Genomic DNA, 7,426 nt, shown 5'->3' on the forward strand with positions numbered 1-7,426 from the left:
CTCAGTGGGTAAGAGCACCCGACTGCTCTTCTGAAGGTCTGAAGTTCAAATCCCAGCAACCACATGGTGGCTCACAACCATCCGTAATGAGATCTGACTCCCTCTTCTGGAGTGTCTGAAGACAGCTACAGTGTACTTATATATAATAAATAAATAAATCTTTAAAAAAAAACTAGCTATGAATTTATCTTTTTTTTATGTGTATCTGCATTCTGCCTGTGTGTGTGTCTATGCATATGCATGCCTGGTACCCACAGAGGCCAGAAGAAGGCATTAGATCCATTGAACTGGGGTTACAGACAGTTGTGAGATGCCATGTGGGTGCTGAGAATTGAACTCAGGTCCTCTGGAAGAGCAGCCTGTGCTCTTAACCACTGAGCTACATCTCTAGCCCCACTGGCATTGTTGTGAGACTGGGTTTCAACGCAGGGAACTCCTGATCCTCCTACCGCCTCGTCCTGAGAACTGCACTTGTAGACATGGCGCCACCACACCCAGCACACTGGGTAATTGTTCCCTGCACCAGACCGGAAATTTAAATCCACGAGTCTTTTTGCTTGTTGCAAATTGCCGTGTGTTAATGAACATGCAATTACCATTAAGAATGACAAAACATGCAGGTGGGTGGAACTCGCAGAGCACAGCATGTAGGAGAGTCAGCTGTGCTGCGATGGCTGCTGACGTTTCCTCAGAGTAAAAACAAACTATTACTATAACCCTGTGACCTGTTACCTGGACACTTAAGTTGTTAAAATTCCAAGATAAAGTACCAACTCTATTTCACACCTGTCAAGTTGTTGCAAAGTCAGATGTGGCACAGACTAGTGATTTCAACACTCTGGAGGTAGAGATGGTAGGGGTCAGGAGTTCAAGACTAGCCTTAGCTTTATAGGGAGACTGGGGCTAGCCTGGGCTATATGAGCTCCTGCTGCAAAACCCACCATCCATAAAAAAGAAGAAAAGTTATCAAGATGAGAATATGGGAAATTGTTGCAGTAGGAGGTGAAAGAGTCTCCAAAGCTGTCTCGTTTTGTTGCGTTTATCTTTTGTTTGGGAGGCGCACACTTGGACACACATCTGTATGTTCATGGAGGGAAGTGCCTTTACCCATCAAGCCATCTCTCTGCCTGAAAATTGCTGCTTTAGCTGACAGTATCACCTCCCAATAATATTTCAACTGTTGTCCCCCAGCCTTTAGCACGTGACTTTTGGGGAATTCCTAAGATCATGCCATCACCTGAGCCTGTGATGTGGACTGAGACATTCTCCAACCCCGCAACCCACCCTGAGAGCTTTAGTGGACCTCATGGTGTTCTGTAGGTCATGGGATGTGAGCTCAGGTTACACTTGGAATAGACTTATTTTATTTATTATTTTATTTATTTACGTGTAGCCATGGCTGGCCTACTACTCACTATGTAGACCAAGCCTGGCCTCAAACTCACTGAGATTTGCCTGCTACTGCCTCCCAAGTGCTGGGATTAAAAATATACACCTCCTCCTCCTCCTCCTCCTCCAACTCCTCCTCTCCTTCTCCTTCTTCTCCTTGTTTTATGTATTTTGTCCGTGCACCATGTGCATGCAGTACCCACGGAGGCCAGAAGAGGGAGTCAGATTCCCTGAAACTGTAAAGACACATGGCCATGAGCTGTCATGTAGATCGTGGGATGGAAACTCATTTTGGAAAAATAACCAGTACCGTGAACCACTGAACCATCTCTCCAGCTCCATTTAAAAAAAAAAAGCCCAAAAGATAAAGAATGAGTAGAGGATGGGGTGGACGCTGTGATTTCACACCAAGTTCTTTCCAGGGGATCTAAGGCAGTGGTGGAAGTCCGTCATCCCAGCATTTGGAAGTCTGGGGCTTAGGTGATCATGGGACAGCAGCCAACCTGGGCAAATTTCAGGCCAGCCTGGACTACAAGATGAGACTCTTTCTCAAAAGAAAAAGAAAGAGGCAGGAGGATTTCTGAGTTCGAGGCCAGCCTGGTCTACAGAGTGAGTTCCAGGACAGCCAGGGTTACACAGAGAAACCCTGTCTCGAAAAACAAAAAGGAAAAAAAAAAGAAAAGAAAATGAAAAATGTCTGAGGATTGGAGAGGTAGCTCAGGTCAGATTGTTAGCCCTGACTCTGGACATGGCACTATGTTAAAAGGGATGGTGGTGGTGCACATTTATTAACGCCACCCCACCCCCAGGGGAAGGGCAGCTCACTCCCAGGACTCACTAGCCAGCCTGCCCGACAGTGAGCTCCAGATTCAGGGAAAGAGTCTGTCTTTTAGGAGGTTTGTTTTTGTTTTTTATTGTTTTTACATTTATTTTATTCTATTCTTTTACATTTATTTATTGTGTGGATATACAGGAGGGAGCCAGTTATTTCCTTCTCTCATGTCATGTCTTGGGAAGGAAGTCAGGCCATCAGGCTTGGTGATAGGTTTTTACCTGCTCAGCCATCTCACCAGCCTGAGAGAGTCTGCACTTGAAATCAAGGTGCGTGAGCCAGGCGTGGTGGCAACGTGAGTTCTCGGCCCGCCTGGTTCACATAGTGAAATCCTGTCTCAGCAATCAAACAAAACAAGGTGTGGGGGGCCTGAAAAGGAAAGATGCCAGCAGGTAATCCCTGGGCTCTGTATACACATATACATACGGTGCACACACACATGCATGCACATTTTTCAGAAAGAAAGACTCTTGCTGATGTCAGAGCCCTTGGATACAGCTCCATGAAATGAGGGTCTACATGTCTCACAGGAGACTCCCCTGGGGTACACTGAACCTAGTGTTGAAACTAAATCACACTTTGACTTTACCCTTACTTAGTCCAGTTTCTTCTCTTCCCTCCAGAAGGTGTTGGTCTCAGAGTCTTGCCAATTCATCAGCTACCTCATAGTCTACTTCCCAGGAGCACATGCACTGCAACAACATAGATGGTATTTTCATGTGTTGCTGTAAGAAAACACTTGAGGCTGTGCACCTTACATAGAAGAAAGGTTTATTTGCCCAAAAATGTTGGTAGATGAGAGATCCAGGATAGCACAAGAGTCCTGCCAAGCACCCCCTACCCACCCCCAGCAATCCTATCTGTGTCACAGTATGATGGAGAAGCAGAAGCGCGTGGAGTAACCTTGCCATAATACTGTCATACTCCCGTGAGAACTAAACCAGTATCACAGGAACTGACTCACTCAGAGCAGCGACAGTGTGAGTCCATTCATCAGGGTGGAATCCCCACGATGTAAGTTATTTCCACCTGCCCTGCCTCTTGAGATTTATATCACTTCAGCAGCACCACCCCTTGAGCGAGCCTTACTGAGGCCAACACACATCCAGCCTATAGCAGACAAACACCACTGACCCCCATTGTCTGAAGAGGAGGAGATAAAGTTTGCACGTGTAATAGTGTACAACACCCCAAGCAAAGACCTTTTGTTGTATATCCAAGAGAATTCTGCGGAGGCTCCTAGTAGACATCTGTGCACCTACGTTCATCCACTAGAGGTGGCATATGGAAACAACTCACGTGGCCATTGATGGATGGATGGATGGATGGATGGATGGATGGATGGGCAAAGGAAATGTGGTAGGTCCATACAGTGGAATATTATTCAGTCTTTAAGAAGAAGAAAGCCAGGTGTGGTGGTAATCCCAGCAATTCTCGGGAGACAAGAGGGTCATCAGTTCTGAGATCTTTGTGTCAAGACACAACGTTTGTGAGTCTCAAGACAACCAATGCTACACAGAGAGTTCCAGGACAGCCAGGGAAACATAGAGAAACCCTGTCTCAAAAAATAAATAAAACAAACAACAAAAGCAAAAATTCAAAAAGAAAAACAAGGCTATTGTACAGGGGTTGGAACTTGAGAATACTAGGCTAAGTGAAAAGAGCCGGTCAGAAAAGGAGAAGGAACCCACAGTTCCGCCTTGTGTGAGGCTTGCAGTAGAATCTTGGGCACAGGAATAAAGTAGGAGACCACCTGACGGGCACTTCCGGTTGGCTAACCGGTGCTTCCGGTTTCCGGTCTTCTCCCAGATCTCAGACGTCAGGAGCTTCATCTTTAGGTTCATATTGAATGATAGTGACAGTGGAGCCTTGGAGAGTAATGAGGCTGAGATGAGGTCACCAGATGGGTCCCCGTGGTGGTATCAATAATTTTCTGAAGAAAAACAGGGCTGGGCATGTAGTTTAGTTGGTAGAGTGCTGGCCTGGCATGTATCACACCCCGGGTTCGACCCTCAACACTGCATATGGCAGGTGTGATACCTTATGCATCTTTGATGTGGAGGCAGGAATATAGAAAGTTCAAGGTCAACCTTGTCTACATAGCAGATTTGAGGCCAGCCTAGGCTATATGAGATCTCAAGAAAATAAAAAACAGGGCTAGAGAGATGGCTCGGCGGTTTAGAGCACTTCCTATTCTTGCAGAAAACCCAGGTTCTGTTCCCAGCACCCACATGATGGCTCACAACCCTCTGTAACTCTGGTTCCAGGGGCCCCAAAGCTGTCTTCTGGCCCCTGAGGCACCACATATGCACATGTGGTGCACATACATTCTTTCAGGCAAATAATTGTATTATATACATATATATATATGAATATACATATAGACATACAAAAATATATGTGTATATACATATAATGTCTGTGTGTGTGTTTGAGAGAGAGAGAGAGAGAGAGAGAGAGAGAGAGTATAGATGGCTCAGCAGGTTAAGGGCTTGCTGTGCAAGCATGAAGACCAAAGATCAACTCCCAAGCACCTTTATAAAAAGCTGGACATGGTAGCCAGGCACCGTGGTGGGATGTGGTATCGAGATCCTGTAATACAGCCTTGGAGATATGGAGACAGGAGGATTCCGGAGAAAGGAACAGTTAGAGACCTTGCGTCAAAGTTGTAAGATGAGGAACAGTGAGATGACTCAGCCAGTGAACACACATGCCAGACAAGACTAGTGAGCTGTGTTCGATCCCAGACTCCACAGAGAGACAAAAAGAGACAGTGGATGCCGCAACTGACCCACACATGCGCAGTGGCATGGATGCCACACCTGACTTCCACACATGAGCAGTGGCATGGATGTGCCCACACCCATCACACATGCACACACTAACAAGAATAAGATGGAGAACAATGACTGAGACAGTATCCACCTCTGGCCTCTGCGTGTATGCACACTTGTGTGCGCTTGTACCCACATACATGCGAGCATGTATACATGCATAACACACGCAAAAATAAAGGGAGGCACCTTACCTGTCTCACCATGTGCTTCATTCACCATGTTAAGCCACATTGAGAGGGGTCCCACCAAGCCCTGTTCTTAGATTCCCCAGGCTCCAGAATCACTCGATAAAGCAACCTCTACACTTTGTAAATTATCCAGCCTGTGGCAAGGCACCAGGGCCTTGGGGGAGCGAGGGTAAAAGAAGTGGAATTTGCCTAATGGGCCTGGAATCCCCCCTTTGCAACACGGAATCTTCCAAATATTGTTGGTTTGTACAACAGTGTGAACATATGTACACCACTGCACTAAATTTTTAAAAATTAAAATCTGCTCCGAGGAGGAAATATTGACGCGCCAAGCCGAGTGTGTGATAATAACAAAAGAAAATATTGGCGCACAGTATACATAACTTGGTTTCCAATGAGGCATCAAGCCGAGTCCTCGAAAACAAATCTCACGGCAGATGACACATGGAGACAGAGATTGGCTGGGTGAAGTGACACGTGACTTGGGGGCTAATTTTTGAAAGATCATTACAGTTACCACATGTTAAATGAATGGCATCATCTGAAATTAGGCATACTAACTATTTTTCAGTTATTGGGTCACAAAGACTTTTTGGTTAATGAGCCATTTGAAAACCATTGCTTGGAGCAGCCTTATCATGGCAGTGCACACCTTTAATCACAGCGCTCAGGAGGCAGAGGCAGGAGGGTCTCTGTAAGTTCAAGGCCAGCCAGGGCTAAATTGTGAGACCTGAACTAAAGTTTAAAACACTGCTTGGGTGGGGGTGCCAAGATGACTCAGTGGGTAAAGGTGCTTGCTGCCAAATCTAATGACCTGAGTTACACCCCCAAAACCCACATGGTGGAAAGGAAGAATCAAGTCACTCAAGATGTTCTCTGGCTTCCACACATATTCGTGGCTGCAAGTCTGAGCACACACGCACACACGCACACATATATGTATATACATACATACATGCATGCATAGGTATATATACATACACACACACACACACACACACATATATATATATATATATACATATGTGTATATATATATATATATATGCAAACCAAGTGAATGAAACTCCTTTTTTGCTAGGTGTGATGGTGAATGTGACCCCAGTCTTGGAAACAGTGAAGCAAAGGAATGGTCAGCTTGAAGGAAGCCTGGCTGCATAGTTAAGACTCTGTCTCCCATTACTGCTGACTCTAGCAAGATGGTTCAATGGGTGAAATGCTTGCTGTGCATGGAGGCCTGAGTTCAAATCCACAGGACCCATGAAAAGCTAGGCGTGAAGCACACATCAGTAACTGCAGACCTCCTGTGGTGAGATGGGAGGTGAGACAAACAGGACCCCTGGCCATCTTACCTGGCACACTCAACAGTGAGCATCAGAGGACAGACTGTCTCAAACATGGTGGGAGACAAGGATGGAGAGCCAAGATTGTCCTCTGACTTCCACCTGTGCACTGTCACACACACACACACACAAACACACACACACAAACACACACAAATAAACACAGAGAGAGATTTTATAAAAACCACTGCTAGATTTCCAAGATGGGCCTACGTCTATGCATCAACACTCTGTGTGTGTGTGTGTGTGTGTGTGTGTGTGTGTGTGTTCAGACTAGTGAACAGCGAAGCTGGGAAACAGATGGTAGATATTATGATATTGGGTAAACTGCTTACAGAAATTAAACCTGAGAATATTAGTCTGGAGAACAGAGATTTGAAAATGTGCAGGGAGCACGATTGCCTTCCCAGGGGTTATGTCATTAAAGAAAACTGACTCTCGCTCTCCCAGAACCTATCAAACGCTAACGGCTCTTCTGCGAGGGCTGAGGCCCTGTGCCCATCTCTCCTTTTCTGTGCTGAGATTTTTGTCTGGCTTGAGTTTGCTGTCGCACCATTGTGAGTTCGTATATGCCCTGCTGCGTCTGGGAAATGCTGTTTCCTTGGTGATCTCCACTCTCTCTGGCTCTTATGCTCTTCCGTCCTCTTCTGCATAGGCAGGCCCCTGAGCTGTTGAAGGAAGCAATGAGATTCAGATTAGGGCTGAGCACCCTACAGTCTCATTCTCTGCACATTACTACCAGTTGTGGGCGAATTTGGAATCAGAGTCCACACTGGGTATCTTCCTCAGTTGCTCTCCTCCTCCTCCTCCTCCTCCTCCTCCTCCTCCTCCTCCTCT

Source organism: Mus caroli, chromosome 7 (genome assembly GCF_900094665.2).
Source record: "Mus caroli chromosome 7, CAROLI_EIJ_v1.1, whole genome shotgun sequence".
NCBI classification, from domain to species: domain Eukaryota; kingdom Metazoa; phylum Chordata; class Mammalia; order Rodentia; family Muridae; genus Mus; species Mus caroli.